At 38.7% G+C, this 26,363-nt stretch overlaps 1 long non-coding RNA gene across 2 annotated transcripts; it reads left to right on the top strand.

Moving 5' to 3' along the window:
• Positions 1-3: 3 nt before the first annotated feature.
• Positions 4-26,142, top strand: LOC139704561 (uncharacterized). Of its 2 annotated transcripts, none has more exons than XR_011706431.1 (2): positions 4-94; positions 25,932-26,142. It is a non-coding gene; the product is annotated as an uncharacterized lncRNA (long non-coding RNA). The 2 variants fall into 2 exon arrangements; XR_011706430.1 differs by lacking the exon at positions 4-94 and adding an exon at positions 11,155-11,335.
• The last annotated feature ends 221 nt before the right edge of the window (positions 26,143-26,363 follow it).

Below are 26,363 nucleotides of genomic sequence, written 5' to 3'. Positions count from 1 at the left end.
TCCCCGAGCTGGTGCTCCGAGGCTGGCCGCCAGTGGAAGCTGACAGGTGTCCGAAGCTTGCGGTTTTGATGAAAGCGCCAGAGCCTACGCAATTGTGAGTCCTCCTGAGGAAGCCTCTCGGGGCCTGTCAGTCTTCTTAGCCCCTTTCTCCTTAGCTATCTCCGCCAGCCTCTTTAGGGACGCCCGAGGTCAGCCACCCCTCAGGGTCTGCAGACTGCCGGCACCCCGCCCCTCCCACTGCGGCATCCCAAGAAGCGTCTCCACGTGGGTCCTGGCGTTGTGCGCGGCGGGACACACCCAAGGTGTTGAATGACAGCCCTGGGGACTGCCAGGGTGGTTCCCCGCCCTCCCCTATCCTGTATCCTGGGTCGTCTGGAGGCTGACGCGGGGACGTGGGCGGTGTGACTCTGCAGAGTCCTACTCTGTCCGCCGCAGTCTAAAGGTCACTCTTCTGAGCCGACTGCTTACTTGGCAGGCCAGGAGAGGTCTCCCTGTGCCACCTCTCACAACTCTGCTTTCTTTTCCATTTTAGAACTGATCACAGTTGCCCCTACATAATATTTACCTCTCTCTACAGAGAATATTCTAGTCATAGCTACTACCCCAGCTCCTAACTAGAGCAGAATCTAAGACAATGATTCTCAAAATATGGTCTGGTGAATTCTGAGGGGCCCTGAGACCCTTCCAGGAAATCCCCCAAGTAAAAATGATATTTATAATAGTACTTAAAAATTATTTGCAGTTTTCATTCTAGTTTTCTGGAACTCTCAAGAGGCTAGATGACACATGAGCGCTTTGTTAGCTGCTGAAATGTGTGTGCTTCCAAGGTACTAGGTTAAAGGTATAAATATGAGCGTTTGCAGAGGTTAACTGTCCTCAGTATCTTAGTGTATTTTTTCAGGCTTTCTTTTGAACTAGCTCTCATCTCTGAAACCTCCTTATAGTCCAATATGTGGGTTTTTCTGAAATCCTGAAGTTGTTCTTGTACCTGAGCAGGAATTCGAGAAAAAAAGGTCTGCTTGTTGACTTGTTTTGCAAGAGTCATTTTTTGTTTTGTTGTTTTGTTTTTTAAATTTCTTGGAAATTTTTCTAAATATTTCAACTTTTCTGAAACTCAATTTCTTTTAGAATTTAATATTTTATCCCAAAATAATTTTTTTTTATAATTTTTAAATTTAGGATTTTCATTGGCTAAAAAAAGGGGGAAATTAGAAGATTTGCTTTCTAACTTTTTCACATTTAAAAATGAATTTTGTAAATGATGCTAACATCAATATCAGAGAATTATCCGACTCAAGAGAAATCTGTGCAAAACTGCAAGAAAGGGAAGTATCACAAAGGTTTCTTTCCCTTGGCTTAGGAGATGTTTATCATTTACCTTATTGTATCTTTTTTTTTTTTTTTTTTTTTTTTTTAGTTTTCGGCAGACACAACATCTTAATTTGTATGTGGTGCTGAGGATCGAACCCGGGCCGCACACATGCCAGGCGAGCACGCTACCACTTGAGCCACATCCCCAGCCCCTACCTTATTGTATCTTATTTAATAGAATATTTCCAAATACTGTTATGGAGCCAGTTTAGTGGAGGCATTATTTTCAGATCAGTCAGAGTTTAAAGAACAGGGAGAATTTAGTATTTTAAACATAGACATGACAAACTTTATAAAAACCAATGCTTTGTTGTAAACACTTCTGAAAGTAGAATGAAAACCTCACTAATGCATCTTACTGCAGGTTAAATTATTGTGTTCATTGCATTGGCTGAAGAAGGGCATGCAATAGCTGAAAGATCTAAAAAGCCTTGAACCTTACTGGATGAATGTCTGCTATGTCAAAAATCAGTAAAAGAAATCATGGTGGTGCCACTTTCCAAAGATGCAGCAACTCACCAAAAGTTACTATAAACCACAGTCATCAAGACAGTGCAGTACTGGAGTAAATATTGTACTCAAATATTCACAGTAGCGTTATTCACAATAGACAAAAGCTGAAAACAACCCAAATATCAAAAAACTGATGAATGAATAGAGAAAATATGGTATATCCATACAATGGACTTGTTATTCAACCATCAAAAGAAGTAAAGCACTGATAACATGCTACAAATGTGACTACCTTGAAAATATTATACTATGTGAAAGAAGCCAGTCACAACAGACTAAATGTTGTGTTAGTCCATTTATATGAAATGACCAGCAAAGGTCCATCAGTAGGCAGAAAGCATATTGATAGTTGCCTAAGACTGAAAGTGAAAGTGAGAACTGACTGCCGATAGGGAGCTTTCTGGAGTGTGGAAATGTTCTAACACTGCACTGTGACAACGATTGCACAACACTATAAATTAATTGAAAAACCATTGGCCATACACTTACAATAGTGAAGTTTTATGATATGTACAATGTACTTCAATAAAACCATTAAAAAAAGGCTTTGTGAATTTTGAAATGCTGATTCATATTGATTTACAATTTGCTATAGGATCTTTCTGGGACTTATTGACCAGAAATGAATGCAGTCATAGAATTCATTTAGAAAATAATAATAATAATACATTGAGGAAGGTCTGTAAATGATGCCCAGAGAAAAGCCTTAGGAATAGTGAGCAGATGGTCAGGAAGCTTTCCAAGTGGAGAGGCAAGGCCTACTTTATCACTACTGGGTGGTGTTCTAGGTACTACAATGATGGGGATTTGGCAACTTTAAAGAATACAGCCCCCCTCCTATGCCCAAGGGGGCGCCAGAGGAGCAAGACTGGGTCATGACTGAAGACATTCCCAGCTCCATTCCCAGCTGGAGCACTATCTGAGTTCGTTCAAATTCTAATCCAGGTTCTTTAGAAACCAGAACTGTCCATTTCCTTGTATTTTTCTTCTTAAAAGGAGGAGGGAATTTCTTGAAGGTGGCTTACTTTTAAGTCTGAAAATGCATCATGGAGAGCCAAGAGAAGCTCTCCAGGGGAGAGGCAACAGTTATAGCCAAAAGAAACGGCCCAAGAAGAGCTTTTTCAGGATGACACATGCTATTTTCTTCTCTCCTTCCATGACTCAGATTCACATTTCACACAGACCTCTGCCTGTGTTTTCTTTCCCCTGCCTTGACCTCAAGCCAACACAGACTCTGTCCTCAGTATTTTCCCACTCCTGCTCCCCAGCCTGAATCAGCCTGGTAAAAACATTAGCTGGAAGAAATCTGAATTTACTGGGTAAATTCCTGTACAACATCTATTGAGCCAAAATTGTGCACAGCCCAGCTTATGTCTAATGTAGTTCAAGTCACAATCCATGAAACAAAATTCTGTTTATTACTATGTATTTAGACCATCTTGTTGAGCTACTTGTAAAGAGATTTGCCCTATAATATTTTCTTTTCCCCAAGGAGCTTAAAAAATAAGTAGAGGCAAAAACAGAGCCCCCTCCATGCTTGGAGAGTATTTTCCCACATGCACTCATTTTAAAAATCTAGTTCCCAGAAAATCTTTGTAAAAACTTTTCCCAATAGTCTACTAGATTGAGGACAAGGAAAAGAGATACATTCCAGAAAGGGTAAGCTGGGACCTTCCCAGAAGGATGGGAACATAGCATCTAAAAGGGTCCTGATCCAGAGTATTGTAGGAAGTGATCAAGAAATCAGAAATGAATTAAATTTAAAACAAAAGTAACATCCCCAAAAGGTGATAGTACTACTGAAGCCCAACACTACACAAATGAGAATCAAGTATTTAAAAGCTACAGTTCCTACATCATTTGACAGAATTAATTGCATCTGTAGTTTTTGTACACTGCTGAGAGCAAAATGTTACACACTGCCAAGAGCATCCCTATTGAAGGAAGCCTTTTCACTTTCTCAGATCCATAAAATGGATACTTCTAATTCACAAGATTGTTGATGAGAACATTTAGCTTCTGTTCTTTCCTCGCTCACTTCTCCAGGAAGGAGTGATTTATCTTGTCACCAAACAAGTTTCGGTTCTGCCTGCCACAAAACAGCCAATATTTGAGAGATGAGAGTGGGAAGGAAATCAGGTTTTATTACAATAAACTAGTTAACAGGAAAATAGCCAGACTGTCATCCTCATGGCCATTTCAGAAAATTCAGGTAAGTAAAGAGGGTTTTGAGAGGAGGTTGAATGGGAGAGTGAGGTGATGGACAGGAAGGCTGTGCGCTGATTTACACATCTTCAGGGCATGCTTTTCTTTCTTTTAGTGGAAGGGTCCTGTGCTTACAAAGGACATTAGCTCCTGGGCCAGTCCTATAATCCTTTAGATAAGACATTATTTTCATGCAAGTTAAACATTATTCTTCTTTTAATTAGAGAACAGGATTAGCAATTCCTTGGTTACATGTTGATGTTATTTGAGGACTACCAGGTGTTCTAGTTTCTATAAAACTAAAAAAAGGGGACTGAGGTTGTGGCTCAGTGGTTAGAGCACACACCTAGCACGGGCAGGGTGCTGGGTTCGATCCTCAGCACCACATAAAAATAAAATAAAGGTATCGTGTCCAACTATAACTAAAACAAAATTATTTTTAAAAAAAAAAAGAGAAAAAGTTTATATTAGGAAGTCAGGGGACCAGTTTTTTCCCTCTTTTTCCCCTTTTCCTGGAATAGTTGCCTCTAATGGGTAATATCTCAGCCATTTAAAGGGGCTTTTAAAAGTTACAATATTGAGCAAAGGGGAAAACAAAGAATAACTTTACAAGGGGCAGTTTTGCAGAGTAAAGCTAATCTCAAATAGGGCAACAGAAAACAAAGTGGTGTAATCATTATTGATGTTACAGTCTTACTGGGCCACCAGGGAAGGAACTAAGCACACTTGCCCCTTTTTTCATCTCTTTCCTGGGACTAGCCTGTCATCTAAGGAAGTGCATTCCATACCCCCACACCAGCCTCCAGTGCACTGGGGCCCTCCTGCCTCCCCAGAAGGTCTGAGGACAAGTGTTAAAAGTCTGATTGTGAACCCTGACAAATGACTTTTTGGCTTTGGCCTCACCTCTCTGAGGATTTTATCTCCAACTATTTTTTTCTTGCGTTAATTTCTCAAGATGTTCTGAATCAAAGGGGCTCTGGCTGTATTAATTGGTCTCTTCAAAGCTCCCTAATCAAGACTTGAAGTAGCTTTGACAATCAAAGTTTGAAAACCAAAGACTAATACAAAGAAATGACTCTAGCAGGGAGCTAAGTTAGCTGTATGCCCTTGAGCAAGGATTGAGTTCCTCAGTCAAGGAAAGATGCCACTTCTTCCAAGGGAAAAAATGCAACTTAAGGGGATTTCACACCAGGCTATGAGGGAGGAATAGATAGCTTCTCAGAAGATTGGAATGGGGGAAGTCAGTGTCACTTAACTATTTCCTTGTGTCTGATGTGTAAAGTGATGGCAAGAACCTTAAACTGGGACCCAAAAAAACTTGTAAAGTCCCAGGTTTTATAAAATGCTCAGCCTTTACCATGTTGAGCTTTGGTTTTCTTATTTGTAAATGAACATAAACATGGTTCCTGCCTACCCTTTAGGGTTACTGTGAAAATCACGTATTATACATATGAATGTTCATATACACTGAACATTGGAACAATAGAAACAGGGTAGTGTGAACAAATGGCGAAAAGGTTCTAGAAGATATTTTGGAGTGAAAGTGTTGGGTATTTTCCATTTGCTCCTCCAAATTACTCTCAACTCCAATGTGTGTCCTGGAGGCTGAATTGCCTGAATTCCATCAATGGGCTCCCTTGCCTTTTTGGCTGCTGGTTAAATTTGATTGATGAAGAGCAACAAAGGGAATTGAACAGGAGGGAGATTTGGCTGATTGGGTTTAATTTCTCTGGTGCCCTCCCTGCTGGGTCTCCTTGAGTTAGCCTCATCTACTCTCTCCTTTGTGCAGTAGTAACAGGAATTAAACCCAAGGGTGCTTTACCACTGAGCTACATCTACAGCCCGCCTATTTATTTACCTACCTATCTATCTATTTATTTATTTAATATCATGAATTGAACCCAGAGGCACTCTACCACTGAGCTACATCCCCAATCTTTTTTTTTTTTTTTTAAGGCAATTCTGCTGAATTGTAGAAGTTGGCTTCAAACTTATGATCCTCCTGCCTCAGCCTCCCAAATCACTGGGATTAAAGGTGTGCACCACCTTGCCTGGCTTGACCTCATCTCTATCAAGTACATAGTTTTCCCAGACCAGTAGCATTGTCATTCAGGAAGTCTGTGGAAAATACAAATACTCTAGTCATACCCCCTGACCTATTGAAGCAGGAACTGCAGAGGAGTGGGGTCTGCATTTGAACAAGTTGTCCAAGTGATCTGATGCACATTGAAGTTTGAGAACCACAGCTGTAAGGAACTACGACTCCCTTTCCTCTGCTCACAGTAACTAACCCTGGGATATAAATAACCCAATCCCTTCTTGCTTCCCCAAACTCCATTTACCTTTGTAAGTAGTCTTTTATCATACTTTCCTCCTATTACTCATCTTGAGTGTGGCATCATTTCCTGCAGGATTCTGGTGTTGTATACTTGAAGGTGGCTTGGGAATCTCAAAAATAAGCAACTGCTTTGTATTCCACCTGTGCAAGAGACAAGCCCACTGTCCAAGGTAAAAGGAAAAATAAAATCTGTCAATGGGAAACCCAAACAAGGAAATCTATTAAACAGCATCATAGGCTGAACAGTCCCAAATATTTTTAGGCTGAAGCTCGCAGTGGGTCTCTGTGTTTTAGGAAATGTCTCTGGTAAACTAAGAAATGATGTAACATCCTAATGAGACCTATGACTAAAACCTGAGGTTTTTGTGTGGGTTTGAGCTGACGTGTTGGTGTCTACCAAGGCCTTTAGTCTGAAGACAGAAGCTGCTAAAATAAGTGGCTATGGACAGAAGGAACCCTGCTATTATTTTACCCCCTTGGCTAAGGCCAAACCTATAGTGAGCTAAATTCATACCCCCTAGTTTTCATCCAATCTAAAAGTTTCAAGGGCCACAACACAACATTTGAGAAGCTGTGGGTGATAAACAAATTCAAAGGAGTTCAAAGTATACACTCAGTCTGACTTGTGTGTGTAAGGCCCCAAACAAAGAGAGACTGTTCTACGTGTTTGTTTCCTCTCGCCTCTTGTCATAGAGACTCTTCTTGTTTCCAGGACATAAGTCCAGGGCAGGAATATTCAACAGAGGCTGAGAAGGGAGCCTATGTAGAAGTTGAGAAGCCAGGAACCAGCATGACATTTCCTTTGGAAATGTGTAAGGGTTCAGAAGTCTTGACTCAGTAAGAAGAGGGGTCTGGAAAAATTTAGGCCAAAGTACTACCCAGATTTCTCTCACCTTTGTGGACTGAGTCCATTGCTTTTGCCTACAAGTAAAGAAACCAATTTTCAGAGTAGCATCTCTTATTTCCATCTAATGATTAATTTAACCAGTAAGAGTTGGACCCTGAAAAATAGTGAGGCAGACTAAGCTTGTCTTCAAGTTTTTCCATTTAGCTATTTATTTATTTGTTTGCTTATTTATTTATACTAGGGATTGAATCCAGGGGCACTTTATCAATACTACACCCCCAGCCCTTTTTATCTTTGAGGCAGGATCTCACTAAATTGCTGAGGCTGTCCTTGACCTTGGGATCCTCCTGCTTCAGCCTCTGGAATTTCTGGGATTGCAGGTATGTGATACCATGCCCAGCTGTCCTTAATCAACTTTTTAGAAACAATCTCCTCCACCACCCCCACAGAAACCTGGTATCCACAAGCTGTAACATTTCTCTTCATAGCCCATCACTTGAACACTCTTCTCAGGTGTTTCCTTCTTTGAACTTTTTCAGAACCCACTCAGAATTTAAAGGAACAGGATCCTAACCTCAGGGCCTGAGTTTTGCTGATGGGATTACCCACTTAGCTTTTATCATCAATAACTTGATTCTAATAACACTCTTGCTCAAAGCATTTAAGGAGAAGGTCTTGCCACGTAGTAGCTATTTGACCATGAGAAAGTTACAAGGAAAGATACAAAGAATCATAGATTCTAGGAGTTAAAAGGGACCAATATTTGAATACAGATTATAGTGCCTCATGGAGGTGTGACCCATCTTTTACAGTATTTAGTTTTCTTCTAAAAATAATTTCTACCACTTATTGAGTACCTCCTATAAGTTAGGGCCCAGGTTAAGCATGTTGAATACATTATCACTAATCTTGAAAAGTAAGCCAGCAAGGTAGTTAGTACTAACTCCATTTTACAAATGTAGAAAGTGAGACTTGATAGAAGGACATAATTCACCCATGTAAGTGGCAGAGCCAGGGTTCATGTCCAGTTATATCAGACTCTGAAGTCAGTGTTTATCCATTTTGCTGTGTGATTTCCTTCTTTCACTCTTTCAGATATCTGAAGACCACAAACTACTTTGCCCATACTCAAATATTTCAACCTTCCCGCCTATGAAAATTTAAAATTTCTTAATTACCATGGGGCTTCCCATTCAGTGTGCCTATGTCCCTTTAAATAAAATGAACCAAATAAACATACTTACAGAAAACTGCCCAGATTATAAATATACAGTGCAATCAATATTTACAAAAACTGAATACTCCTTATTCAAGAAACAGAAACATGACTAGTCCTGGAAACCCATGGTACCTCAGTTCCTGCCTCCCCAGTGTCTTTTTTTTTTTCTTGGTACTGAGGATTGAACCAAGGGGTACTTAATTACTGAGTTACATCCCTAGCCTTTTTTTATATTTTATTTAGAGATGGGGTCTCACTGAGTTGCTAAGTTGTCCTGACTTTTAACCCAGGGATTATTCAGGTAGAATCACACTGTGTGTACCTTTTTATGTCTGGCCTCTTTTGTTCAACATTATAAGAATTATCTTTGTCAAAATGGACACAGTGGCCCACACCTGTAATCTCAGCGACTGGGGAGACTGAGGCAGAAGGATCACAAGTTTGAAGCCAGCTTCACCAACCTAATGAGGCCCTAAGCAAGTGAGACCCTGTCTCAAAATAATAATAATAATAATAATTTTTAAAAGGACTGGGGTTGAAGCTCAGTAGTAAAGTATCACTGGTTCCAATCCCTATTGCAGAAAGAAAGATCTATGTCATATTATGTATGATAGCTTTTCATTCTCCATTGCATTCTGTGCCCTTTTTTCTAAATGTGATAAAATACATATAAGATAAAATGTACTATCTTAGCTGTCGTGAGCCAGCCATGGGCTGTATGTGTGAGCTATGTACATTTGAGCATATGATGGAAATGGACTGATGTTGCTGTACTGACTGGGCTGTGCATATACATATGTGTCCTTTTTGCTCACTCTGCCTATGATCCCCACACAGCATCTGAGATAGATGTGACTTTCTAAGATGTCCATCAAACTACTGACCCCAAGACATCACCGCTCCAAGCTCTATTCCTCCCATGCTCCCCCCTCCCTACCCCACTATGAATCAGTCACCTTATATCAGAGAAAACATTTGGCATTTGTCTTTTTGGGATTGGCTAACTTCACTTAGCATTATGTTCTCCAGCTCCATCCATTTACCTGCAAATGCCATGATTTTATTCTCTTTTATTACTGGGTAATATTCCATTGTGTATATATGCCACATTTTTTTTATCCATGCCTCTACTGAAGGGAATCTAGGTTGGTTACACAATTTAGCTATTGTGAATTGTGCTGCTAAAAACATTGATGTGGCTGTGTCCCTGTAGTATGCTGTTTTTAAGTCCTTTGGGTACAGATCGAGGAGAGAAATAGCTGGGTCAAATGGTGGTTCCATTCCCAGTTTTCCAAGGAATCTCCATACTGCTTTCCATATTGGATGCACCAATTTGCTGTCCCACCAGCAAGGGCAGAAGGGTGGGAGTGGGGAGAGGGGGCAGAGGGTTAGCAATGATGGTGGAATGTGATGAACATCATTATCCAAAGTACATGTATGAAGACATGAATTGGTATGAACATACTTTATATACAAACAGATGTGAAAAATTGTGCTCTATATGTATAATAAAATTGTAATGCATTCTGCTGTCATGTATTTAAAAAAAAATAAAATCAATTAAAAATAAATAAATAAATATTTAAGTAGTCAAACCTAAAAAAAAAAATCATCAAGCAAGACTCCACTCTCCGAAACCCAACCCCTTATTATCTTGTAATATTACCTCTCTGCCTTATTCTCCAATAAAATCCAGGGTTCGCAGAATGCTCACTCTCTCTTGCCTGCCTCTCTTGCCTTTCTCTTGCCTCCCTTTTGGAAGCTGAGGCCATGGAGCTGTTACTGCACTCCCAAAAAGGTATTTTCTGTGTTTGTGTGGTTTTTAGTTGCCAGCTCAATTCACACGAGTGAACCTGATTCAGTCTTGTGTCACGGTACTTAACCACTTTAAGTATGCTGTTCAGTAGTATTAATTCACATTGTTGTGCAGCCATCATAATCACCCATTTCCAGGACTTTTTGATCTCCCCATACTGAAACTCTGTACTTTAGAATATCAATTTTTCATGTTCCATTGTGGGTTTTTTTTTTTTCGGGGGGGGGGGGGAGGGTAGAACACAGTACCAGGGATTGAACCCAGGGCCTTAGTACATGCTAGGCAAGTGTTCTACCACTGAGCTACATCCCAGCCCTTGGAACTCTCTACTTTAAACAATAATTCCCCATTTGTCTCTACGCTTAGGACCTAGAAATCACATTCTACTTTCTATAAATGACTACTTGAGTTATTTCCTGTAAGTCAAATCATACATTTTTGCTCTTTTGTAACTGTCTTGTTTCAATTAATACAGTGCCCTCAAGGTTTCCCCATTCTTGAAATAAAGGGTTTAGACTGTGAATTTCTCAAGTCTTGCTTGACATTTCTGATTTTATAACTGACTTTCACATAAGAAGGCTCTTCAGTGGCCTATTCCAAGGGTTTAGCTAACAAAAACAATAGTGATTTTGAAAAATACATTGATGTTGTTCCAGCTTATATAATTTCATTGTATCTCCTTGGTCACCCTATAAGGTAACATGAGAATTTACGACTCCATGTGAGAGATGCTTAAACAAGGAGAGAGGAGACATATTTGCACAGTATGTCATTTAAGTGGTCTGTGTTAGGGGAGGTTTGCCCACCTAATTTCTCTCATTTCATATCTGAATTCACAGGGTGAATTGACAGGTTTCCCCAGAACTGGAGGGAAGCTGCAATTCCCAACCCTGTCACTAGATGACTACATAACTGCATCCAGAGTGGAAGGAGAAAGAAGACAACTAGGCCCCAGAACCAGGATGGTCCTAAAGTGGCAATAAGCCAAATTAGGCTTTTTCTAGGAGTCGTTCCAGATATCAAATGGTAAGGAAGCCCCGAGCATTCTGAAACATACCAAGAGTGTCATTAAACTTAAAATGTTACTCACTCTGTTCCTGGATAAATTAAAATAATGACAATAATATTTTATCCTCCATAATGTGACTTTTTCATCTTATTCTCTCCTTTCTTCTTTCTCCCTCATCCATCACAATTCATAGGAGAGGCAATTTTTGATAGACCCATGATTAAAGCACCTTGACTTAGAATGCCTCGAGTGACAGTAAGTGTACAAGCAAATTGGTAGATCTCCAGCTGTAATTTTAAAAGGAGACTGAACTTACTGTTTTATGAAAGAGAACACTTTCACACATATTTCAAGAATATTTGGAAACTTCTGCATCAGATAGAATTAAGATCCATACAAATGAGAATTATTTTACCTAACAGTTTCTGCTAATACAGTGGTGTTATATGTGCCTCCAGATATTTTTTTCCCCAAGTAAATACTAGGATATGTTTCTTCTTTATAAAAAGAAAAACTAACATATTAAAATAAGCTTTAAACTTCATTATGAAAATAACTATTGATAAAACCATGACACCTAAGTATTAACCTCACTCCACATCTTTTCATACTTTGAATATCATGGATTTTGGTAAAGCTTATTTAGGCCTTCTCCTGCATCCTCAAATTCTGTTGGCATTTCTGCTACAAATATTGTCTCACCAATTCCAACCAACTTTTGCTTATCCTTTGAAATTGCACATTTAATGACTGCATCTTGGTTATATTTTATTAGATTGATTTATCACTTTTGAAACATTTTACTTTATTTTGTTGTCCTTGCTATTCTTGGCTTTAAGCCATATTAATTTTGGGTGGATGAACCCCTTAGAATTAATTCTGTTATCTTTATGAAAGTTCTATGACATGCCTGTCATGTTCATTCTTTAGCATTTATAATGCCCTGATGGCATAAAACAGAAAAGTGAGAATAAATAAATAAATAACTGATTTGGAGACCACAGAGAACAATTTCAACCATTTAAACCCAGATGAGATTAAATAAATGTGAAAGCACTTTGAAAAATGCAAAAGTATGCTATGCAAATGTAAATGAGCATAATATTTGACTTGACTTAAAATGGAAATCAAGAACTGCTAAAATAATAGGAAAGACAGTAAAATGAATCAGACATAACTTTTATATGTTCATATATGCATACACAACCAGTGTAACTCCATATCATGTACAACCACAAGAATGGGAAGTTATACTCCATATATGTATAATATATCAAAATACATTCTACTGTCATGTATAACTAAAAAGAACAAATAAAAAAATTTAAAAGAACTTCTGAAATAATGCCTTGTTAAGAATTAGCAAATGTCTGAAGTTAAATATCTGAGAAGAGATTGTAAAGACTCCTTGATGATAGCATCATTTCTTAAATACTGTTTACATTATTTACAAAGGGTTCTGGCTACTATTGTGACTTTTTTTTTTCTTGTACCTGGGATTGAACCCAGGCACACTTAACCACTGAGCCACACCTTCCGGCACAGGCATATAGATAGATAGATATTTTTAAATTTGAAGACAGGGTTTCATTGGGTTGCTTAGTGCCTCACTTTTGCTGAGGCTGGCTTTGAATTCACAATCCTCCTGCCTCAGCCTCCTGAGCCGCTGGGATTACAAGAACATGTGTCATTGTGCCTGGTGACTCTTATTAACACATGTTAGTAACAGAAATGGGAGAATTCATTTTTGCAGTAATCCAGTGATTCCAGTGAATATCAGGGGACATAAATCAGCATGACATCTTAAAAGTGCCTGGTTTGACAAGACGGAGCCAGTGTAATGTGGCTTTTCTATTAGCTTGACTATAAAGTTGGCTATTAACTTAGTATTTAATTGGATCCTCCTGCACTAGAACCATAAGAGCATTCAGTCCTGCAGGCTAGAGAACACGTTGTACCAGTTGAATAGTGTTAAAGGTATTTTAAGAGTCTGGTCATAATTGAATAATGACTAAACACAACCTATTATATCAGACTTTTAAAGGTAGTTGGTATGGTGCCTGCCTACACAGAATCATGCCTGAACAACGGAGTCTGAATCCTAGCTCTACTATTTACAATCTGCGTCTTTGGTTGTACATTTAAGCCTTTTTTTTTTTTAATTTTTTATTGTTGGTTGTTCAAAACATTACATAGTTCTTGATATATCATATTTCACACTTTGATTCAAGTGGGTTATGAGCTCCCATTTTACCCCATATACAGATTGCAGAATCACATCAGTTACACATCCATTGATTTACATATTGCCATACTAGTGTCTGTTGTGTTCTGCTGCCTTTCCTATCCTCTACTATCCCCCCTCCCCTCCCCTCCCCTCCCCTCTTCTCTCTCTGCCCCCTCTACTGACATTCATTTGTCCCCCTTGTATTATTTTTCCCTTTCCCCTCACTTCCTCTTGTATGTACTTTTGTATAACTCTGAGGGTCTCCTTCCATTTCCATGCAATTTCCCTTCTCTCTCCCTTTCCCTCCCACCTCTCATCCCTGTTTAATGTTAATCTTCTTCTCATGCTCTTCGACCCTACTCTGTTCTTAGTTACTCTCCTTATATCAAAGAAGACATTTGGCATTTGTTTTTTTACATTTAAGCCTTTATGAGCTTCAGTTTCTCCATCTTCTTAATGAGGGTAACAGTATGTGTCCTTACTTCATAAAATTATAAAAATTACCTAAGTTAAATCATATATAGAAAAGAACTTTGGAGACATAAGCACTTCACAGACATTAGTTACAATTACCAAACATAATTCTTATAGTTTACAGATGAGGAAATGGCCCACAGAAACTGAATGATTTGACTAAGGACCTATGGTGATTGAGTTAGATCTAGAATAGATCCATCTCCAAGGCCTCTTGCTTTTCAGATAATCAATCAGTACTGTTTTTTGACATTTTATATAAACTAAGGTCTCCATCCATGACTCATTTACATACAATTTATTACCCAGTCATAAAAAGTCATTAAAAATTAACTTGAAGTTTGTTAGAATCAAGATTTAATTACCATGTATGTGTAGATGCATTACTGAACTTCCAACTATAGCACAACTAGCCCCTGAAGGAAAAAAAAAATGTTTTTGTTTTTATTTTACATGTTAGTGCTTGGCTAAAACTTCTATTTTTATAAGAGAGTCACATGAGTTAATCTAAACCCTAAGTCTAATTACTGGGAAGAATCTATAAAACAAATCCAAACCTATTATGAAAGCCAAAACGTTCACTCTATTTTCACAGTCTTTTGGAAATAACCTTTTTGACTTTCTTTTTAACATATATTTCAAACTTTTGAATTTTGCTATTAACATAAAAAGTACCAGTGACCTCAATATATCTTATTCTTAAAACAAATTCCAATTTGTTTTAAGAGAGTCATTTAGTAATAATGTGTGAAATTATCTAAAGATACTTTTTTTGTATCTGGGAATAGTAGTGCAGGCCTGTAATCCCAGGAACTCAGGAGACTGAGGCAGAAGAACACAAGTTCAAAGCCAGACTCAGCAACTTATTGAGGCCCTAAGCAATTTAGCAAGAGCCTGTCTCAAACTGAAAAACAAAAAGGGCCGGGGATGTGGCTCAGTGGTTAAGTACCCCTGGCACAGTGGTTCAATCCCTGGCACACACACACAAAATGTTTTAAATAACCTATTTAAGTTTTTAATTATAACTTATGATGGATTTAGATTAAGTTAAAGTTTGCTTTTAACTGTAAGTTCCTGTGAACTCAAATTCAGAATTTACAGGAGGAAACAAGATCAATATTTATTTTTCCAGCTATAGTTGAGTAGAGATTTGATGTTAGTTTTTTTTCCTCAGAAAAAATACAGAGTCCATGTTCAGCCTTGACCTCATTAAGAAATGTCTTTCAGGGCTGGGGATGTGGCTCAAGTGGTAGCGCGCTCGCCTGGCATGCGTGCGGCCCGGGTTTGATCCTCAGCACCACATACAAACAAAGATGTTGTGTCCGCCAAAAACTAAAAAAAAATAAATGTTAAAATTCTCAAAAAAAAAGAAGTGTCTTTCAAAGTCTTTGAGAGTTTATAATAATTTAATTTTATAGTGTTCTACAATGGAGAATTAATGGAGTTTATACCTGAATATTTGACTCATATCCTAGTTGATCTTAAGCCTCTTTAAATCTAGTTTTCTAATCTTTTGAATGGGATTATTTGAACAGGATGCACAGATTTTACTATAAGATTAATATAGCAGGGTAGAGGCAGGGGACCAAAAAAAATCTGAAAAAGCTATTGTGGCAAAGCTAGAACGTTTTTCAATCTAGAAAGAGGTAGAAATTGTAGTTACCCTTTGTCCTCAGGAAGTGACCCAACTGAGATAATTGCCAAAAAGTAAGATTCACAGACCTGGGTCATGGAGAACACACAGAAAGCCTAACTGCAGATATTTCAACAGAGAAGCTAGCTAGATGTTCTTGTTGGTAATGCAATTATTGTAAGCTTCTGAGCCTTTACGTTATCTCTGCCTGCTTCATCATTTTTGAGGTGGAAGCAGTGTCTCTTTTCTTTCTATCAAAGTCTAAATGATTATACATTCCTGTTACTTGTTCTCAGGGAAAATAAGCATTCTTGCCTGAGAAGGTGCTATTTGGAAGTCTGAAACTGAGGCCCAGGAAATGGCAGGTGTTCAAAATTCATCCTCACTTGACATGGAATGACACCCTAGCTCCAGAGTGGGATGTTTTCTCTATTCACACTTATTTCTTCAAGAATATACTAATTTTAACAAGAATTTTGTTGGTGTTGTTTAACAGTTCAAGATCTCATTTCAATTACACTGTGGGAAAAAATGCTAGCATTAATATGTTCCAGCAATTAGCTTTGTTTACCTTTTTTTTTGTTTTGTTTTGATACTTCTGGAGAAAGGAGGAAGGGACACAGACATTCAGTCTATTACACTTCTATCGTCCCTTTCTCCAGGGATTAGTATGTATTAAAGGGATAGAGCCTTCCTCCTTGGAAAGTATGCTTCAATGGGAAGGCAAAGTATTTTAGACTATTTCAGATGATGTCCTTGTAAGAGGGAAGACTACAGGCATGGGCTATTTAACTTCATTCATTCTTTTTATGGGCATGTTATATTTAGAAAAAGCAAACAGCAAAATAAATTAAATGTATGCATTCATTCCACAAATATTTGTTGAGGGATTACCTTAAGCCTGACTTCCAGGCACTAGTGATAAAGTCTGGCTTTCCAAAAGTTTATATTCCAGTTGTTACAAGAAGATGATAACAAATAGGTAAATGCACAGTAAGCAAGGTGGTGATAAGAGCAATGGAGGAAAACAAAGTAAGGTAAGGAGGAGATAGAGTATCATTATGAATGTGAGAGGGATGGAACTTGCCTTGACCTCTGTCCCAGATATTCATTGCTGCACAACAAAACACCCTAAGTCCTATTAGTTTACAACAAAATATATTATGATTTTGTAGGTGGACTGGGTGGTTCTAACTTGGGGGTCTTCACACAGTTGCAGGAATATGGTAACTGAGGCTGGAATCATCTAAAGTATTGACTGGGCTAAACATTTGAAATGTCTTCTTAATTCACATGGCTGGCTCCTCAGCTGGGAAGGAGCTAGGAAGGTTGGAACAACTGGGTCTGGCCAGACTTCACTCTGTCTCCATGACCTTTCCATAAAGCTATCTTGGGCTTTCTCACTGTAGGGACTGAGTAGTCAGGCTTCATATATACTGGTCACTTCCCCTGAAGCAAGTGTTCCAAGAAATCTAGACAAAAACCTTAAGGCTTCTTATGACCTGACCTCCACCACATTCTATTGATCAAAACAAGTGTCAGTGCTCACTATATTATAGGGGAGAAAGCCGTAGAAGGCTGTGAATGCCAGAAGATGTGGCCATTTTTGGAAATTAGCCACTATGGTTGGTAAAGGGGCAGCCTTGCTAATGAAGTACCATTTGAGCAAAGATCTACAAAAAATGAGGGAGCACAGTCCTGAGACAGAGGTAGTCATCATGTGTTTGAGGAAAGCAAGGAGATTAGTATAGCTCAACTAAGTGAGATTAGTGGAGAGAAGTAGGAAATAGTTCAGAATGGGAAGGAGAATCAATAAGATATATAGCCTTGTAAGCCATTATAAGGACTTTGAGTTTTATTTTGAGTAAAATGAGAAGCTGGTCAGTGATACTGAGCAGAAGAACTATATGACCTGACCTTTGTCTTAAAGGCTTGCTCTGGATTGTAATACTGAATAAAAGCCGTAGAGGGACATGAATATAGTCAGGAAACAAGATTTTGCAATCATCCAGACCAAAAGAAAATGAAACTAGGCTCAAAGTAAGAGCAGCAATAAGAAATAGGTTTTAATATGTTTTAGAGGTAGAACCTTCAAGATTTCTTGATGTTGTATGACAGAAAGAGAAGAATTAAACATGGCACCAAGTTATTTTTGCTGGAGCGTCTGGAAGAATGGAGTTGCCATTTAATTGAGGAAGAACACATGAGGTATAGTAGTCCTCAGGAGTTTGGTTTGGTGTATGGTAATTTTGAGAGGCCTGTTATACATCCAAGTGGAAATGAAAATAGATAAAAAATGTAATTTATCATATCTTGTTCATAACTTGGTTTGATAAAAATTTTAATTTATCAGATCTTGTTCATAACCTTGTTTTATATGATTGGATATATTAATAAACATTATGAGACTTGACAGAAGAAATTAAAGATTGAGTAGCTCACAGCATTCTAGGAAATCTTCAGAGAGATGCTGAGGGTCTTCAATGAACTCTAAGCTCTCATTTGGACACAAATGGATAGATGTTATGAAAGAAGCACAGGTTTTGAACTCAGGCACACTTCAGTCTGAGTGAAGGCTCCATCCTTTATTAACACTGAGGCTTCGGCACATCACACAATCTGAGTCTTAGTTTCTCATCTATTAAGTAAGGATAATGAAACTCACCTTTGAATGCAGTTGTGAGAATTAAATGAATTAATTCATGTGAAACATCTGGCTCATAACAGATTCTCCATAAATGATAGCTATTATTAATATGCACAATAGTTTTTTAAGACCTACCATGGTCTCTTCCTCCAGCAGACATCAGAGGAGGAGGCAGAAAGCAGGACAGTCCTCACTGGACAGCCTTACACATGGGCTGCTGACCTGTATAGTCCTACCCTACCCTTGGGACATGCACCTGAAAACCTTGGACAAGGTTCTAGGTAGCAGCTGGACAGGATTAACAACAGTGAAAATTAAAGCAGTCTGTACAGTAGGATCCTCCCAGGTAGCCTGGCGATCGTGTGTGAACCACCAGGGGCAGGTCCCTAGTTTAAACAGGTTTGCATGCACTTGAGAAGTTTCAAAAAAAAAGAGGCACAACAGCCCAAGACATAAGGACACATCAGCCAAGGGAGCATGTGGGGGACAGTGCTATCTTGATGCTTTCTGGTTTTCCAGTCAATATACTGCCTTTGAAGTAAATGATAACTAGAGTAGAAGAATGTAGTTGATACTGGGGCCATCTTCCAAGGGCTGATATCAGTCCTTAGGGAACTGGGATAATGGAGCACATGGAAGTCTCCTCTGATTGTTCACATTGAGAAAATAGTAAGCAAAATGATCCACCAAGAGTAAAAAGAGGGAACAGGCATGACAACTAACCATCTAGAGGAATGGTTGATGTATGGGATAGACAGGCAGCATGGAGGGCTATGGGATATACATGATCATGAACTTAAAGTGAGTCAGTCTCCATGGCTACATGTTTTCCCCTAATGCTTTTAAATGTGAAGTAGGCAGACAGTTGGATTTAAATATAGTTAGGATTTTGCCAGACACATACTCCAAAAGGAGGGGCAAAGAAGTTGAGGGTGCAGCCAGGACTATGCATGAAGGTTGGGTAAGAAGAAAGTGATGACACCATGAGGTAGTAGGGTGGTGGAGGTGGAGTGTCAACTGAGTCCAGGTCCCGGTGGCATTGAGGAAGTTCTTTTTTTTTTAAATATATTTTATTTTTTAGGTGTAGATAGACAAAACACAATGCCTTTATTTTTATGTGGTGCTGAGGATCGAACCCGGGTCCCACCCATGCAAGGCGAGCGCTCTACCGCTGAGCCACAATCCCAGCCCAAGGAAGGTCTTTAAGCAAATAATTTAAAATTACTTCTCATCTTTTTTTTAATTTTATTTTTAAGGTGTGGCATTTCCTCACCATTTTCCCTCTTCACCTTCCTTGTTCCGCTTTTTTTTCATTCACCTTTCCAAAGTAAGTTCCTGAAGCTCCCTACTTTGCTGCTATAGGGGCAGAGGCAGGGGACATCTCTTCCATTGTAGACTCTTGTAATTCTGGCAAAGAAAGAGTTAGATGGTGTTATTTAGAAGTCTTTTAACATTATCCAGATTTGGCTTAGGGACAGGATTATGCTCCTGATTATTTTTCTCCTTAATTTACAAAGAGCTCTCTTACTTCAGACATTCGGATGCTTTGTTGGAATTTTCTGTGTAATGTAGCCCATTACAGAGCCATCTGGGTGTGTGGAATTGCAAACTGACTCCTAAACTGGGGCAGAAGCCTAGCAAAATAGAGGCCTCCTAATCAGAACTTCCTACTCAGGTTTCTAATAGAACCTCTTCTCACCGGAATGGCTAAAACAGATCAAATGACTGGCTGTTTTATCCATTATAGTGTGGCTTTTCACTGCCTGAAGAGTATCTTTAAAAGATTACTTTCCAAAGGTGATGATGCAGCAGTCTAGTCTAAAGACTTTAAGTTTAGTGAGCTCCTTGCTCAGAATGTTTGCCCTAGTGATTTCAGAGGTGCTTTAAGATAGAAGGAACACTTCACAAGACACAGAAAGAACAAAAACGAAGTAATAGAATCCAATAGATTTTTGAAATCACAGAAAGTGAAAATGGCCCACTAATAAGTCTACCACCCCAGCCTTGCTGGAGGAAGCTTAAATGGTCTCCATGTCCATCTTCCTGCCTCTACACAGGGTTCAGAGAAGTCATTCTCGAAAGAGAGCTCTCTGCCAATTTGGAAATTCAGTCTAATTCCCTGCCTATGCCGCAGGAGTTTTAAAAAGTTATATGTATCTTTAAGCAGATTGACTCACTCTCCTTGTTGCTGAAAAAAAAAGTTTTTTTTTTAATTTTTAATTTTTAAATTATTCTGTTACTACAAGAAAAATTGATCATGATAATTTAGGGCTTAAACCTTGATTTTTTGGCTTTTTAAATTTGTGAAAAGCATAGCCCTTTTAAAGGTGACTTGAATTCTCCCTGAGTTCACCCAAACCCCAGTCACCTTTCATGGCCTATATGGAGTGGTGGGAAGAGAAAGAGCTGAAGTCAGAAGCCTCAAATCCCTGCTCTGCCTTTATAAACTACATCATTACAGTTCATATTAATTTATAACCCCAGGTCCCCATTTGCAAAATGTGATAAAGGATATCTATGCCACAGACAAATCAGGTAACAAATATAAAAATGCACTTTGTAAGCAGTAAAATAGTGAGAGAATATATTTATTTTTTTAGAGTTTACTCCAAAATGCCCCATGTTAGCTTGTTTGGGGTCCTCCTGGGGCCCCCTCCTTCCCATTCCCTTCCCACTTCCTCCCTGCTTTCCTTAGTGCCTTTCTTCCATGGAAGGTCCCTGTAGCAGAATTCTCTACAAGATGTACAAAAACTAAAAATACTGCCAAAGAAGAAATGAATACCTGTGTGCCGAGACCTTCCTGCTAAATACACTTCTTAGAGGGCACTAGAAGACTGGGCAAAGGTGGAAGAAGAGAGGAAAACAGACTGGAGAAGCCAGTGATAAAGCAGGAGAGGGGGAGAAGGAAGAGTAAAGGAGGCAGAAAGAATCAACTAGAAAGGAAAAGAACTTACATCACACCCAAGCCTGTGAATCTGGTTGGGAAAGGAGAGGAGAGGGTAGTATAATGCAAACACAACCCAAAAGTACATGAACAGGAATTTGTATAGAAGGGAGCAAAGTAAGCATAAGATAACAAGATTCTTATTAGGGAGAGAGTATCACTAGCACTACGGGTAGGCACTGTGATAAACTGAAGTTATAAAGCAGTGTAAACTTCTGGGAAGAGTTTAATAAGAGCATGTGATTCCTAACGGAGGGATACCACCACTTAGGCTTCTGCTGGGATTCACAGAGGGAGCAGATTGGCAGGGACAGAGCAGCAGTCCCATTAATGGGCTAGTGTCTCTCTAGAATTTTTTGAGCTGGGTAATTGCTAACACCTAATCTACTTTGTCCTTAAAGGAGGCTACACTTACAGACCTAGGTTCCTGTGGAAGGTCACTAACCCATCCTCAATCTTTTGACACATGTGCATAAGATGTCTTTCTCTAAGCCTGGACCACATTATATCCTGGTCTCTTCCCCTCGCAAGTCTGTTTCAAGACCTTCCATTAGGGGTAGCAACCAAAATGGTGAGCTATTTTTGGGAGAGTTCATATTCTGCATCTTCAAGCTCCCCAGGGAACAAAGTCATAGAAAAGGTAGACTATTGCAGTTTTCACATTCCAAAAGTACCACATGACTCTTTTGGTACTGGGTGATTGAACCCAAGAGTGCTTTACCATTGAGCTACATCCCCAGTTCTTTTTAAAATTTTTATTTTTTTTTTAAATTTTGAGTCAGGGTCTCACTTAATTTCTGAGGTTTTTGATGGCTAAGTCTGGTCTTGAATTTGCAGTTCTTCTGCCTCAGCCTCGTGGGATTGCAGGTGTGTGCACGACCACATCCAGCTGGCTCATCTTGTTTTTCTTTTCCCTTGGTCAGTCCTTCTTTTTCTGATCACATCCATCTCATCTTGGGTAGTGCTGACCTTTGTTAGCACTAGAATGAGTCTTCCTATTTAGTATTAATTTGACATTTACCAAGTTGATTTCACTGTTACTTTGGCTAATATGAAATCAGCCATTTTATGCAAAATTGAGTGTTCTAAAGATCAAGCAAAAGGTCAGTGAAAAGAGTGGCCTTTTTCTTTTAACTGGGAAAGACTGGAGTTTCTTTTCCAAATAGTTTGGGTAAATGCACCTGCTGCTAAGCTTCTATGGAGTTTTCATAGCTGTAGGTTCTCTGCTTATGCTCTTTGTCCAAGAAAAACAAACAAACGACGAGGACAACAACAACAAATTAGGCTATTCCATGGACCTAAAACTAGTACTTGATTTCTGAGGTCTGACCTCACTCACAGGTTCAGAATCCTAAGGCTATGGCTTCTACCTTCACATTCACCCAAACAAGTTAAACAACATTCATCTGGCTATTTTCCCAGGTCATTGTGTAAGGGAAAGCACTCAGAAAGAATTAAAACCTTTTGCCTTGAAGGCAAAATGCTTCAACTTCCACTTCAAGTAGAGCCAAGGAGACTGAGCAAGAAAACATCTTCCATAGCTACCAGCACACCATTTTAACAGGGGAAGGCAAAGTTAAATTCTGGGTCTAAATCAGGAATGTCTGGTTCTTGAGATGGGAACACAAATGTGGAAAAGTCACTCTTACACTTATAATCCTTGACTTCAGGCCTATGTATAATCCGATAATAGACCTCTCTGTGTTATAGGACAAATACAGTTTTATATTCATGTTTATATGGGGAAATTCCAGAAAATCAGATATATTTTATATACATATTAATTACCAAATAAAATGCTCTAAATACAATCTATCACATTTCCCCTTTTGTCTTGATTTTCAAAATAGGAAGCTAAATTTTCTCTTTTCAGTAGCTCATTTTAGCATAAATACGTTTCTAACATTACATGCATGCCTCCTTACTTGACTTTTGTCCTTTTGCTCTTGATTTAATAGGTTTATAATTTAACATTCCTTTTATTATAATTACCCCATCTCCCATTTCTTTTATTATAATTACCTACCACCATCTAATTTGGGAGAATAAAAAATACACAGAAGAGAATTTATTTTAAAATACAGAATGTATTTTAAAATAATGAAGGTGATAACTTCCAGTCAATGAAAAGGTCTTTCCTCCTTGTTTTGAATGTCTTTGTCCTGCCCCACCCACCAACCTCCCCATCCCTCCACCTCCCATGGAAGTATTTAAGTCTAATCCCCAACAGAATGTATTTAGAAGTGGGGGGTAGTGCGCTTGCCTGGCATGCATGCAGCCGAGGTTCGATCCTCAGCACCGCATACAAACAAAGATTTGTGGTGCCAAAAACTAAAAAATAAATATTTTTTTAAAAAGTGGGGTTTTTTGGATATAATTAGATCCTAAGGGTAGAGTCATCATGAACAGGATTGCCCTTATTAGAAGAGACTATAGAGTTTCCTCCCTCTGTCCCTGCTTTCTGCCAAATAAGGATACAACAAAAAGATAGCCATCTGCAAATCAAGAAGCAAGCCCTCATCAAACCTTGGGTCAGCCAACACATAGATCTTGAGTGTCCAAAAAGCTTCCAAAACCAAAAGAAATAAACATTTATTGTTGAAACTACTCCGTCTATGGTTGTTTTAGTCAGTTTTTTCACTGCTGTGACTAAAAGAACTAACCAGCACAATTATAGAGGAGGCAAAGTTTATTTAGGGGCTCACAGTTTCAAAGGTCTCAATCCATAAACAGCAGGCTCCCTTCCTCTGGGCTCAGGTCAGGCAGGACATCATGGCAGAAGGGTATGGCAGAGAGAACCAGCTTACATGATGATCAGAAAGCACAGATACAAAATACATAACCCAAAGCCACACCCCCAAATCCCACTTCCTCCAGCCACACACTACCACTTCAGTTAGCACTCAGTTAATTTCTGTCAGGGGATTAATTAAGACTCTCATAACCCAATCATTTCTCCTCTGAACTTTCTTGCATTGTCTCACGTGAGCTTTTGGGGGACACCTCACATCCAAACCATAATACTGGTATATTTGTTACAGTAGCCTGAACTAAGTCATTTAGAAATAACATAAAACAACAAACACTTAGAAATAAAATAAAGCAACAACAAAAAAAAAATGAAGTATGTTTATGAGTTCAAAAACAAAAGAACCAAAACCAGGATGCCAAAAATGAAACAGAAACCAAAAGACAAGTAAATGCATGACAAGGCAGTCAACTCAGTAGATGCCTTTTCTTGAACCGGAAAATGGACCAAGACTCTGAGTTTATGGAATTAAGACTTAGTGAGTGGAGCTCAAACTTGATTTCGTTCCTTGCATCACCTTGCCCATGTGCCTTTGTGTAGGACATAACCTGCACTTCTTCTGTACCCAGTAACCCTGTAAAGTGAGAGCAGAAGCTACAACTCAGAGGGGTTTTGGAATTGGAAATAGACCTTTTATGCTAAAGGATAGAGTTTAGATGGATATACGAGGAAAGAACACTAAGTCTTAAATCCATAAAGCATGGGAAGCTAATTGTACATCCATGTGTATAGCAGCATTATTTCCAACAAAGCCTGAAAAGAAGCAACCAGTGTCCATCAATTGATGAATTGATAAGTAAAATTCAGTATATACACATTATAAAATATTATTTATCTTTCAAATGGAAAGAAATTCTGTCATTGCAAGATCATGTATGAACCCTGAGAATATTGTGCTAAGCGAAATAAGCCAGTCACAAAAAAGACAAATAGTATGATTTTCCACTTATTTGAGGTACTTAATATATTCAAATTCACAGAAGAGGAAAGTAAAATAGTGATTGCAAGAAAATGGGAGGAGGAAGGAATGGGGAATTATATTTAATGGGTATGTAATTTCAGTTTGGGAAGATGAAAAGCTTTGGAGATGGATGTTGGTGATGGTGACAACAATGCAAATATAATTACTGTCACTTGAATGTTCACATAAAGGGGAGGTAACAAATATTTTGTATTTGATCACAATTTTTAATAGTTTATTAAATTAAAATTTTTTTTAAGAGGGAGCTGAAACCAAAATCCTTACATAATGCCAACAGCCACAAAGGGCTGTTTCCTGAAGTAAATCAGGAAATAAGTACTATGGTTCTCAGCAGGGAAAGTGGCAATTAATCCTGATGACTATGGGGGACAATGAATCAAATGAATCCAAAGAAATCAGAAACTCAGGCCTATGTCATTTGTGAATATGTCATTGAATTCATACTACAAGGTGTAGGAACTCTAAATAGAAAAACCCACATGAAAAGAGATCCAAATCTAGTGTTTCTTATAAGAATAGGAACAAGAAAACATGAAACTTCCTCTCTGAGAACCCGCCCAATCCAGAGCACAAGAAACTCCCATGTAAAACAACCCCAGCCAAAGATGAAGTCACAGCCAAAACTTACAAATCATAAAAAACAAAACAAAACAAAAACCACCTTCCCAACTCCCTGGGAAGACAAGATAAGTGCATTGCTTATCTTCCATCATTTGTCCCTCCAGACCGCTCCCCCACCTCCTCCACTGCCTTCTGTTGCAGATGATAGACCTGCCTGGACTGCAACCATGGGTTATCTTGCTCTCTGGCTTCTTGTTGGATCTGTCAGTAAGAAGCTCTAACAGAAGATCAGTGAGTGGAATTCAAGTTTTTGTTCCCCAATCGTCTCTCTTTCAGATGTTGGCTGTGATGTCCCTCAACAGTGATCTTCTCTTCAAGAGCTGCTTATCTATAAACTTTTCCTTGTCTCACTTTCTTTGGGTCAAGGAGAGGTAAAGGCTCCACTGCTGCTACTCACAGGCTACTGCACCATCCTTTGTGGTTTCCCTGTACCCTGTCCACACCTCTGTAAATTGTCCTTCTGTAAATAAACCTCCCTGAAACTATCCTAATTTGATTATGTCCTCTATTTCCTGCTGGGAACCTGACTATAATCATAAACAGAGGAAATAGATTTGAAATGCAACAACTAAATTTTTTTTAAATAGATAGAGAAAAAAATCAAATGAATAGGTTTAAAATGTTCGGAGATAAATGAAGTAATAGATACCACAAAGCCAGAACAGTATCATATTTTAAAAAACAAGTATTCCTTCAAAATGTACATTT

The sequence above is a fragment of the Marmota flaviventris genome, chromosome 2 (genome assembly GCF_047511675.1).
Source record: "Marmota flaviventris isolate mMarFla1 chromosome 2, mMarFla1.hap1, whole genome shotgun sequence".
NCBI classification, from domain to species: domain Eukaryota; kingdom Metazoa; phylum Chordata; class Mammalia; order Rodentia; family Sciuridae; genus Marmota; species Marmota flaviventris.
Note: the sequence above shows the minus strand (reverse complement) of the source record. Positions and strands in the feature narration are given on the sequence as shown.